Below are 13,470 nucleotides of genomic sequence, written 5' to 3' on the forward strand. Positions count from 1 at the left end.
TTATGTACAAATCAGTAATTAGGGGAGCTGTAAATAGGGAGAGAGAGTGAGAGAGAGGGGGAGAAAAAGTAAGACACTTTAGGGTTTTGTCGAAACTATACCGAAAAAAACCAGTCTCATAACTCTTACCGTTTTCTTGATTAAACCGTTAGGAAATTACACACGTACACCCACAGATTTATTGGGATTATTAGTATTATAGATGCCAAAAGTGTGAGTAAGTGATAGTAATAAAATAATGAACTGCGAGAGGTGTAAAACAATCGAGCAATGTCCTGGAAAGATGAACTACTTAGTTTAATCGAGTAATATATTTAACATATACGTGAATCTACAGATAACGGTCAGCCCTTATTAGGATATATAAAGATACTGGAATGTTTGATACGGTGGCAGATTATCGTTGTATCGTGGATGTGGCATAGTATATAATACTTTATACACTACTTTATACACTACTATATTTCAACACTACTATATAACAAATAATTTGAGAATTGATGTAAATAAATGATGCAAAGACTTACGAAGATCTAATCACAACCGCTTTCTTTTATTGTGTAGAAGTCCAGCCATGAAATATATATATTATATAGTATCGGATCAGGATCGGCTCACTAGCGAGTTACATGCGCGGTGCTCTACTGAGGCATACACTGATGTGTTGTCACTATATAGTGCGGGAATCAGCACACTGAAGGGGCAGCTGTGGTCGGGCTATCTGGATACTGCCAGCTGTGCCACGGTCTAAGAATTGAGCCTGAACATAATAACAGAAAAATAATAATATTTTATAATGAATCTCGTTGGCTCTAAGATGCCAACACCCTTGTTCCCTCGAAATAAGGTTTTCCCTCACTTCTCAAAAACTGCAGTTACCAAAGTTTGAAGCTTTTCTTCTTCTTCTTTCAACCCAAACACGATCAAGTTCCTGCTCCTGTCCTCCTCATGTCCTCCTCTGTAGCCACACTCTTCATGACCTTCTTTAACATTTTATTGTGCAGACCTTATCACTTGCCTGGACTTCACCGTTGTTTACAATGTCTCCTCAACCGCAGTCTTAAGCAACTTTAGCTGTTCGCTCTTATTGTTCTGTTGTTCCTGTTCGCTCTTGTGCACCAGCAGCTCGCCCTGCACTCTGCAGCCTCATCACATTTGCCTTCTCTACAAGCGCTTGCTGGTTTTCATCATGATGCTCAATGCTCATTTACCTTATCTGCCGCCGAAATAGGTCTACTGCATCGACATTCGACAAGCTAATATGATAAAGTCATTTTATTCTTACCCATGAACTTTTCATGTCATAATAGATCAATTTCCGTTTATATAAAGTTATTTTTCCTGCAACACAGCCTGCTCATCAAGATCGAAATTCTGAATTTTTCCTGGGATTGGGTCAAATTCAGTGCATCCTCCAACACATCAAATGTACTTGCAAGTAATGCATACGGCGTACTGCAAACACAGTGGCTATCTAAACGGTAGTAAAGGCAAAAACAAGTGCGGTGGGTGCGGAATCGCACTACTGACCCAATACCGCACTTGTTCGTTCTACAAGTACATAATTTGTGAACTTTGTATCGCTGTCACTCGCTGTGTACAATGAAATAAGATCGACAATCGACTGCCCCAACTATGGTTAGGATCAAACGTTTCCCATGACATAAAATTAAAAATATCGGAAATCGTCCCTGGAGCGAAAATGAATGTTAGCAAGCTGAAGCAGCTCCACTCAAGAGTGAGATAGCTGACCTCTCAGTCTGATGTCTCAACGTTCCTATATATATATGCGTTCATCCGCTAGTATATATGAGGTTGTATGTAAATTATATATACATACAACCTCAATACTCTTTCTGGAGCATTTTAACTTTAAGATTAAACTGTGACTTAGATTAAAGTTAAACAATGTGCAATGTGCATACATGTGTATTGTGTATGTATGTGTGCAGGATCGCACTATTTGCATAATTTTACCGCACCTATATGTTGCTTCTGCCGACGGTAGCAGAAAACTTGCCGAAAACTGATGAGCGAGAGTAAGAGTTATTCTGCATCGTTATTCCATTTTACGTTATACTTATTGTGAGCTGACCAAGACACTTTTTGTTGTAATGGGCTGCCTTTTTAAATCAACGAAATGTTTTAACGTTGAAAACAGGTCAAAGAATTGATCTATCATCTAGCAACCCCCGTAATAGGGTAAAGCACATAATTTTGTCATTTTTTGGCAATTTTCCGACTGCCTGATATAAACCATGGGTTTTAACCTCGTCTGAAATTCCGATTTAGATGAAACCTCCACCATGTTATAGTAGACAGTCTAGGCAAGTTCTATCACAAAAATGATCGAAATTGCTGGGGTTGAAGATGTTCAAAAAAATTATTTTGAAAAAATGACAAAATTAGGTGACTTTACTTAATTTTGTCACCCCGAACCTAATTTTGTCACTTGAAGATTGTGCAAAAAGTAACCGTTTCTCGGTATTTTAGACTACCTGGATGCATCATTCGAGCGCTTTTTTACCAACATTGACCTCAAAAATCCCAAAGATATGATGTTTTCATAGTTTTGTAGCTTGATGAAAAGATGACACTTTTTGGGTATATAATCTTAGAAAATAGCCCCCAAATGCCCCTGAAACCACTGGTATCTTGAAAAACAATTGGTTCTAGGTCTAGGTTGAAATTTTCATGTCTGTAGATAGATCACTTGCTTAGTAATTTCATCAATTATTTTTTTAGTCATTTTAGATTGAAAAAATCAGATTATCCACCTCGGCGAAAATATGCTATTATAAGTGTTATGCTATTATAAGTGCCTTATACATATCCTATGGGCAAAAAAACTTCAGAATAGTTGTATAAGGCCATTTTCAACACAATCTGTGATTTACAAGAAATTTGAGAAAGGTCGATTTTTTTGACAAAATTAGGTACTTTTGGCAAAATCGAACCTAATTTTGTCACCCTCTGTAACTTAAACAATAATTGCGCTAGAGACTTGAAAATTTGTACGTATACTTCTGCTGTAGAAGATATTTGAAATATGCAATGGCATGAAGCTAGCTCAATTACTTTTGAAATAGCAATAAATCAAAATTTTAAAAATTCCTTAAGAAAACCTTAAGGATCTTATTTATTTTTCGGGTTAACAGTTTCGCCTTCATTTTTGACACAGATGCAAAAGAGCTAAAAACTTAAACTTTGTAGGAGCAGTTTCAGCAAAGTCTAAGCTTTCTTTTTATACACAAACCTTTTCTTTCAAGCTGAAATTCCGAGCCGAGGCAGTTTTTCAGAGCAAAATGACAAAATTAGGTACCCTGACAAAATTACGTGCATTACCCTAGTAATAATAATTATATTAATAATAGTAATAATAGTATAATTGCTTGTTCACTGTTCAGTATATACGCTAAACTTATTATCAGTATTTTATAGTTTGCATTAAATATAATAAGTCAATATTAAAGATATATTCTAGGAGCATCCCGGTCCTATATATCTTATATTCAAACAGAATAGAAGTGCCGAATCTTGCTAAGTAAAACTATACGATAAATAATATGAGGAAAGTGTTGGTATCTCTTTTGCTCTGCCACAATAATCCTGCGGAAATCTGAAAGTGTTTGATAAAAAGGTGTCTTGTTATACGAACTGTGTACAACAAACACTATGCGAGTCAGTCAAGGAAATTAATAGAAATCCCACCAAATTGCTGTGTTTTGGATATTGGAGATTCAGTGGATAGCGCACGTGCACAAAATTTACAACACGTGCAGTCATCCGGCACCTGAGCATGTGTCCTTTTGTATCTCTGTCCCTTCCTCAATACTTCAATATTCTTAGTCACTTCATCTTCACTTCACACATCACACTATTACTCCTATTGTACGCATACTCTACCTTTATCTCACAAATATTTTTCTTACAACTTTTCTTATTCTCTGAAAGTGAATATTATCTTACTGTATATAAAGCGAGACGATATATATATTTACGTTTATATATCCGTACCATTTTACTGACACCACCAGAAAGAGTATTGAGGTTTCTTCAGCAAATATTAAAGAGTAAAGTAATAGATCGCGGTGATTTTTCCCTCCAAATTAATTCAGTTTTGATGAACGTTGCCACATAATCAAAGACTTGAAAGACCTTGACAAACAACAAAGACCTTGACAAACAACAAGTGTCTTTTATTTAGTTTACTCGAGTAATTCACAAAATCTGCAAAATTTCGTTTCCAAATTTGAAGGTGGTTGGCTCTAGAACGACATTTCAAGTTCCTGTGTAATTGTGTAAAGGCTACACTGCGATCACACTCTTAGACGAGCATTTCTTATTAAACGTTACTGATAGTAGAGCTTGAGAAGTCGCCAATTGAAACAAAATGTAAAACGGCTAGATTCGAATATTGTTTATGAAGGTGAGTGTTAATGTTATTAACCACGGTGCTAATTAATAGACAATAATTGCAAATACCGGACAATAATCACTTCTCCCTTGTCGATGACATTTAGAACTTTATTTCCTCTATAAAGAAATTATTTATTTAGAGCTCCTTTTGACTTGGCTAGAACTATACATGGGAAGTCCCAGTTATTTAAGGAGAGTCCGTCTCAGAAGGTTCTGAGCCCACTAATACTATTGAGCGTCTTAAAACTTTGGGTTTTAAGGAGTTTATGAATTTCTTGAATTAAGATGTTCATTTTACTTCTTGTTTCAGTCGTCATTGTATTTGTATTGCGAACTTACCTCAGACTTTCAATTTCGGTAAGTTGACACAAATAATACAAGAACAACAGAACAAAAATATAAATCGAGAAATATATTTGGATAACTCCATGGGAATTAGTAGTGTATGGTAGTAGTGTATACTACTATTAGTGTGCACACTGAGTAGTGTGCAATCTGAGTAGTGTAGTGTGCACACTACTGACTACTCAGATTGTCCCTTTTAAACGACAAAAAGGGTCTTTTGTGAATTAAAACGTAAATCCTATAGTAAATCACTTTTCTCTACATATTAACTTTTGATAATCTGCTTAGACTTTATGAGAGATATGTTGAGTGTGACGTCATTCAATTAACAGGAACGTTAAAACATTAAAATTGATGTGAAAAATCATAATCAATATATGTTAGCTAATACTCAGTAGTCTGTGTACCCTGTAGTTTAGTCCCATTTACACTATACTACTCACCATGAGTGAACATTAGCGAACTGAAGAATAATTAGCAACCGGTATTGTTTCTAGATGTCGTTGTCGAACAATTGTAGATCAAATGAGACTTGAGGCATTGAGGTATTGAAGCAGTCTTACACAAATATATGTGCTCAAAACGCAACTTATAGACAAACAATTAACAAATTCCTGAAGTTCAATACAATAGCCCTCCTTATAGGCCGTGCCCTCTTCAAGATCCGTACCCTTTTCATGTAACAGCTTTGTTGTCTGCTAAGCTTAATCGCTACTCTTTGAGTATCATGAGTAGCAAACTTTATATTTATTGGTAACCACTATATTGTTTCTACTTGCACTTGTTTTTTTAATTGCCGATCAAATGTAACTCGCTAGCGCCAGTTTGTATTTCTTGATAACTTGTTCAATATTGTAAATTTTGTATGAGGCAAGTGCAGATTGAAACATTGATTGGGGACCAGCTTTGCTTACTGGCCAATGTTTATTTCAAATATACATTATTATAGATAATAAAAAAGTAGCACAAAATACTTAATAACCAATCTCTATATGACGATAACTCCTAATCTCTATATGAGTATGACTGATAAATGATAAATGTGATTATAAATCAGTCAATATGTCGAAAGATAAAATATAAGTTGAGATGAACACTGTCATTGAGATGAATGCCAGCTAGATGTGCAAGTTAGAAATTAACTATGCTAAACAGGCTCTCGAGAATTGTTTAATCCTGTATGATCACTTAAAAAAAGCAAAAAACTGAACGTTAAAACATTTTGCAAACACTCAAGCTAGCAACCTCAACTAAAACCAATTAATTCGCCACAAAATATATTTTACCCATATTATCCCTCGGCCTTAGTTCAAATCTTATCTCTGCAAAGGATGTTACCAGCCTTTATGAAAAACACTTTATCCTTCTCTTCTGCCGCTCTATCCTTCATTTCCTTGACTAAGTCTCTTTGAATCTGGCGTTTTTCAGGAGACCGATCTGGACAGACGAAAACAGTTTTAAACTTTTCTGTTATCCTCAGATTCTTAGCGTTGGCAACAAGCTGATCAACAACAATTGAGCTTGATACTTTCACTTTGACGGGCCGGGCGGTAACTGAATTGTCCTTAGATTTCCTGCCAATTCTGCAAGCTTCAACGATCTTCGGTTTCTGTTGACCATTGTTAATGTTCTGGCCCGGTGCGCGCTACTTCGTAGCACTTGCCATCGGGCCAATATTTCGAGAAGAAAGCGGCGCGCGCTACTTCGAAGAAATTTAGACGAGTAACATCCGTCAACAGTTTCTGTTCAATGTTTTGTGTTAACAAGTTCGACATGAACAGTTGGCTGTGAATTCTTCACAATTGAGGCTGAGCTGTACGTTTGAAATTCGGTTCGAACTGAGTCAACAATAGATGTCTCAACGGTGTTCTTCAATGTTTCAAGTTGTTCTGTCTTACAGTTCTAAAGCTCTGCCTGAACACTGATCAACTGTTTCTGAGTCTTTATGAGATTGCTCTGCATTAAAATGTACTACTTGTTCCGCACCTTCTTTACCATGTCAATAAAAGTATCATTGATCATTTAGATAACGGATTACATCAGGCTTGGTCAACTTGTTTATGTCCCCACCATTAATCTCACCAATTTCGACAAAAGGTTTCTTCAACTCCATTCTGAGATCTTTGCTCCATTCTAACGTATAACGACAGACGTATCCATCAACACCACATCAATTTTATTAAGTAATTCACTTTGCATGACAAGGTGAGGCTGTGGCGGTTAAATTTAAAACAAGCCGTGTTGGATATTAATTAACAAAGATAAGCTAAGCGATAACAGAGCTACAATAATTTAGCAACGAATGTAAAAGTGTAACATCTGCACATAATAATTGTCTCGAAAAATTCAAGGCAAATATTGTTTGTGAGCTGCGACGATTCATATATGTCACTTTGAATACCATTTGAAGTTGTACAATCTTTCTTTTTACAACTTAATAGCTAACATGAGTATGACTATGAGTATGACTAGAAAAGGCAGTGATTATTAACAAAGCTGAGTTATAAATATAAACAAAAAATTATATGATTTAACCTTTTAAACATTAAATACATTTTCTCAAAGCTGTACCGTCCTCGGTTTCACTAATTCACTCGCCATGGATTATAGGAAAAGGGCGCGTGTTTGTATTTCGCATTGGATATGAAGATGACCAATGATATTGCAGTGTTTAAGTCACGTGCGCGTGATATAGCGCGCCTGCGTGTGCTAGCTTGAGCTGAGATCAGATACAAACTTTTGTTCCTGACTCTCTCTCACTCGCTCTCTGCATTATACCTTCTGATAAACCTATCGCTTGCAGTTTGTTGAATATCTCTGTCATCTGTCATTTGCCTTAAAGTGATACCCTTCTCGTACGCTTTTGTTATTGTTATGGTTTCAATGTCATGAGAGCTACATACATCCAAGAAAAATGTATGATTTTGGCACTTTTTTAGGTGGCACTGTCCACTGTTTGTATTTTGAATTGTCGCCACGGTTGCAATCGTGGAGATAGCTGCCGCTACTTCCATACCCAACTTTGCCAAAATGGTCTTGTCTATCTATAACTTGTGCCTAAACAATGAATGCAAGCTCATACATATTCGAGGTGTAAAGCGCAAAACCAACCACTAAACCTGAGAGAAAGGAGATGTCCCTCCTGCACAAGACAATCATAAACGCAGCAGGAAGAATACATCAACTTTGAAGCCGACTCAAGATAAAAATGCTTCGAAATATTTTAGCAACAAGGATCTTCTCCAGCATTTGGACCAGTTGAAAGTGGATTGGACGTAAGTGGTAAGAGATTTCGTGCATGATTCAAAAATCACTCGAATCAATGATGGCCTCTTATCTACCCTCCCAGATATATCTTCGTCCGGGTGTTCAGTACTCAACTGTAGCTCAGCAACCCTACCAACAAGCCCCTCATCTCCCCAGGGCTACCCTGCACACTGCAGTGCACAGCACCTGCAACAGGCTGCTCTCTACCAACCGCTGCTGGGAAAGTAGACCTCAAGTCAATACTTCCGATCTCCTCAGCATTTCTTCTTAACATACAAGGAATGAATCCTGGGATAAAGAACTAGCAATGGAAGTTAAAATCTCTCCACGAGAATTTAGCAACCAGCCCGCTCCACACTCCCTTCTTTATTCTGACAGAGACTCATCTGAAGCCATACCATGTTGAAGCGGAGACGTGTATCCCTGGCTACAGTACCATCAGAGCTGATCAAGACAAACGTGCTCAAGGCGGTGTAGCTATCTACCTACACCACTCTTTACCTGCTGACACGATAAAAGTGTACTCTAACTCGGGTAACTCCTATTGTGAAGTTGCAATGGTTCACATCGCTAGCAGTAACTTTCTCCTTGTTGGCGTGTACCGCCCTCCACAGGCACCAGTCGACAAGTTTGATGACTGTTTGTGTGTGATTCAAGACTTTATAGACCACCTCCCTGGCTCTCCTGAACTCTACATTGCAGGCGACTTTAACTTGCCGTTTGTAGACTGGTCCAGTAAGTCTATCAAACCAAACTCCAGCAAATCGGCTTCCGACACGAACTCGGGACTAGCCTTTATGGAGTTCATATCTTCAAACTTCCTAGAGCAGCTAGTCGACGAACCCACTAGGAAGGACCAAAACATCCTTGACGTGATCCTCTCCAACAATATCGATTTAATCCACGGTTTATCAGTGTCAAAGACGGAGAAATCAGACCACGTCATAGTGACCTGTAGTCTGTACTTTCCTCCACCCGCAGTTCCTACTTGAGCAACCAGCAAGCTGAAACAGTACAGCGCCCTGTCACAGCACTTGATGACATCAACTTCAATGCTGCTGACTGGGCCTTGATCAACAAGGAACTCACTACTGTAGGCTGGTCGACAGTAACCAACCCTTCAACTAGCCAAGATGCTGCATGGGATATGTTTGAAGGGATCCTTGTGCAGATCTGCAAGAAACACGCACCTCCCTCCCTCCCTCCCTCCCTCCCTCCCTCCCTCCCTCCCTCCCTCCCTCCTTCCCTCCCTCCCTCCCTCCCTCCCTCCCTCCCTCCATCCATCCATCCCTCCCGCCCTCCCTCCCTCACGCAACCTTACTTGAATGGTATTTGGAGATATATCTCTAGGATAATCTTGGTTTAAGCTTTTTGATGTGTAATACATAGATTCGGGTGTAGTAACCAAGGCTCCTATTTGTTCTTTTAGAGCTCCACATTTGGAAATTATAAATTTGAGTGTATCAGTGTAGTTGTTTGGCGTCAGCTAGACTGGCATAAGTGGTCCGCACCCGACTAACAGCCAGCCCTCTGATTGGTCAGCGTGACTGCTATTCGATAGCTTATTGGCCAGATTGCGTGTCACGTGGTACCCTACAAACGTGTGTTCAAGTTAATTTGCAGTAGAAATTCAACTGGGATGTTCGGTTTATCATTCTTTGTTACTCCCTGTTGGCATTCTTGAGCGCTAAATGACATCAAGACCTAAAAACCTTAGGTTCTTAACTCGACTCAGGATTGTTGTATCATGTTATTGATTTTCTTATCAATTACCTGGCTTTTCAACTGGTTGCCGGGGTAATTTCATTGGATCCTCCTGCCCGGGCAGTAATAATGTCATGTTGCAGGTTTGTTACAATTAATGATAGAGTCTAGTTACTATACTAGTTACTATGATTGTTCTACTATAGTAACTAGTATAGTAACTAGTAACTAATAACTAGTAACTAGTACCTAATGACTTTTTAGTTTAATTGGAATCAGTTACTGGTTACTTTTTCTATGAATCTACTCTTGGACTAAAGTTAAACTTAATAAGGGTAATAAAGTGATTCAGCGGCACATGAAGAAGGTTCGAGAAGAGCGTAAGAAATTCCTGGAACGATGCCAGAAGTCCCCCCATGGTACGGAATCCTCTCACCCGGAGGCTTCCCTGTATAAATAATGTCATGTTGCAGGTTTGTTACAATCGATCGTAACTAATATAATAATATTCTATTAACTTATGTTAAACTTAATATCATAACTTAAAATATTGCGGGGTGTAACAAGTTTACAGTTATAACCTCACTTTATTAATAATTGTTTGTTGTAATAATTGTTTTGTTAAACTAATGATTGTTTGGTGTATTTCTCTAACCAACATAATGGTCAGGCATGTACGGAGACCTCCCTGCTAGCTCCAGCTCCTACGAGGACCTAATCCTTCTGATAGAGAAACTGATAGAACTCCTCTGTCCTGGTCTTCCGCTGGTCAAGACCAGTTTGTACGAGCTGGAGCTCTTGTTCCATCCCTGGGTGGAAAGTTGGTACGCTAGTCCAGACCATGGAACATCAACGTCCTGCTGTTATTCAGAGCACTGATGTGGCTGGACGGAAATCCAGCCTCTAAAATTAGACTTGTTCTTCCCGGTATGTGGTGTTTGTGGGAAGAGTGCCGTTAATAAAAAATAATCTTCTTTTCCTGTAGCTTATATAATATCCTAATCTTGAACCCGTCTCTGATCCTGATCTAATACTGCAGTAATTATAGTGAGTAAGATAGAAGTAGTTAATAAACCTCTCCAAAAACGGTTGACAGGTCGAGTCGTGGCTAAGTAATGACTCATTTTTGTCACGTGACAGCACTACTATAAAATATCCCTCATTATATATTCTCTACTCTGTGATCACCCTCCCCCCTCAGATATTCAAGAAGAGGAAGGAGAGAAGGAGGAACCACACAAAGGAATGTACAACGTGGCAGGAGGAGACCTCATCACCCAAATCTACGCCGCCTCCGGGCAACTACTGGACCTCACCTACCGGGCTGGCCGGCTCTATCATACCTCACCTACCGGGCTAAAACGCGGGTCTTCATAGTGATATGACTTTGATTTCGAATAGACTGATATTTATTGACATTTTTGGTTAGGTCCATGGTTAGGACATTGGACAGTTGTTATTTTTTACTTAGTTTGGTAATGTTATAATAATCTTGATGTCAACTGTTTTATAGCGTAAATATTCTGTTATTCTAACAGCACCGTTATAAAAGTGTTTTAATCCTTCAAACATATGTAGCTGATAGTGATATAATAACATATTGTAAAATTATTGAAATGTGACGTGCTCTGGTATATAATATATCGACTATTATGGTAGAATCTAGGTAGATAAGAATCTGGTAGAATGTAGAATTTTGATCTATTTAACAGTTGGAGGCACGTTTAAGAGGCAAATCGATCTCAATTTCAATTGCCCTTTCATAAATCTCATCGTTGATAAACAGAGCTACAAATCTAAACAAGTGTAAGATTTATCCTTGGCCGTGTAACAACTTCAAATTGTGGTATCAGGTATCTGTTCGCGATGCAAAACTGAAAACAAACCTTAAATGAAATTGAATCAAACAAACCTTACATGAAATTGAATCAAAACTTGCAGGAATAATGTTATTCATATTGCAATGTTATTGATAATTCGTGAATTCGTGCAACCTTATATAGTGCATAGTGCCTATAATTCAATTAGCTAATTACAGGCCATGCGTTTCATAAACCATATTATGGCCCATTTCGGTCACAAATCGGAGCTTAGATTGAGTTTATTGCACAAATTGTGTAAAAACAACTATGCTGTCACAAATAATGCGCGCTATGGAGGTGACCAATGAAATCACGGCATTAAAAACACGTGATAGCGCGCTGGCGAGTGAATTAGTAAAATCCTACCGTCCTACTCCTTAAATTATCAATGCCCAATGGCACTTTTCGATTCATCTATTAATAATTAACCAGGTTTTATAATTGGTTTTTACTTCTCGTTGGTTCTTTGTTCTGCGTAATTCGTATAATAATTGCTTCTAAACACTAAAAAGTTTGAGCTAAACTACTCCAATTTCTTACGGCGATTCAAGCTATGAACGGGTGATACTCGTAAAATATTTGTTTCAGGACCGTCGACGATTCCAACTCGGCGCGCGTCCTGGTAGGTTATTGTCATACGTTGTATGACCCGCCGTGATACAAGTAGGTTATAAAACTACAATTCAAGCTTTGTCATACGTTGTATATAATATGACCCGCCGCGCACGAGTGCGTTGTAGGTTTACGAGTATCACCCGTTAACATTTTTTATATAAATAAAAGTATAAATGCATCAGAATTCGACGTCAACAGTCAAATACTTACTTAACGGGTGATAGTGATACTCTTAATTGTTATAATTAATTATAACAATTAAGTAATTAATTACTAGCATGAGGAACCCGTATAACCCTAAAGTGGTGTCAAGACTCGAGAGACTAAAATAATCATTACCTATTTAATTTGCGTTTTTGACGCCATTTGAAGGCCATTAAACATTAAACATTTTAAACATTTTAAACATTTTAAACATTTTAAACATTAAACATTAAAGCATTTTTTTTCGGCGGCGCGCGCTTCGAAAAGTGGCATGCAACGTATGTTTGTAGCGCGATGCACTACTGGGTCGCGCGCGCGCATCCAATAATGCTTCTCGCAACCACGTATGCAGATCGGCGAGATGCGAAGGATTGACATCGTGAATCAAAACGTATGTCAAAAAGCATTTGACCTAGTCAAAAAAGTTTCAGTTGTATATATCTTTTACGGTTTTTGCGGAAAGTCACATTAAACTTGATGCCGTGGTGTCAGCAGTATATGTGGCCGAGTAGAGGAGGGTCATTTTAAAAATAAAATAAAAAACCATATTCACGTGGCCGAGGAGGGTCATTCGGCCGAGGAGGGTCATTTTTAAAAAATGGCCCTGCTCGGCCATGGCTGAGCAGGGCCAAACAATATGACGAAGAAATGGCCCTCCTCGGTCATATTGTTTGGCCCTGCTCGGCCATGGCCGAGAAGGGCCATTTTTATAAATGACCCTCCTCGGCCGAATGACCCTCCTCGGCCACGTGAGTATGGTTTTTTATTTTATTTTTAAAATGACCCTGCTCGGCAATGACCGAGGAGGGCCATTTTTGCGTCATATTGTTTGGCCCTGCTCGGCCGAGCAGGGCCATTTTAAAAAAATGACCCTTCTCGGCCACGTGAGTATGGTTTTTTATTTTATTTTTTAAAATGACTCTCCTCGGCCACCATACAGCAGTCAGTAAAATGTATATATCGTCTCGCTTTATATTTGTCATACGTCTCGCTTTATATTTGTCATACGGTTGACGGTGTTTGACCCGCCGCGCACGAGTGAGCGGCTCCCCCT

At 38.5% G+C, this 13,470-nt stretch overlaps 1 protein-coding gene across 2 annotated transcripts in view; it reads left to right on the forward strand.

The window, feature by feature from the left end:
• LOC134823008 (proteasome subunit beta type-1-B-like) overlaps window positions 1-13,470 on the forward strand; it is a 96,633-nt gene that overhangs the window by 53,145 nt on the left and 30,018 nt on the right. The window contains exon 1 of one of the 2 annotated variants that reach the window (XM_063834314.1): window positions 464-493. The exons of the other annotated variant lie outside the window; for it this stretch is intronic. The gene's annotated coding sequence lies outside the window, so the exon portion shown is untranslated. Of the gene's footprint in view, window positions 1-463; window positions 494-13,470 lie in introns of those variants that run through there. 2 annotated transcript variants of the gene reach the window in all.

This window comes from Bolinopsis microptera, chromosome 11 (genome assembly GCF_026151205.1).
Source record: "Bolinopsis microptera isolate Bmic1 chromosome 11, MBARI_Bmic_1.0, whole genome shotgun sequence".
In the NCBI taxonomy this organism is placed as follows: domain Eukaryota; kingdom Metazoa; phylum Ctenophora; class Tentaculata; order Lobata; family Bolinopsidae; genus Bolinopsis; species Bolinopsis microptera.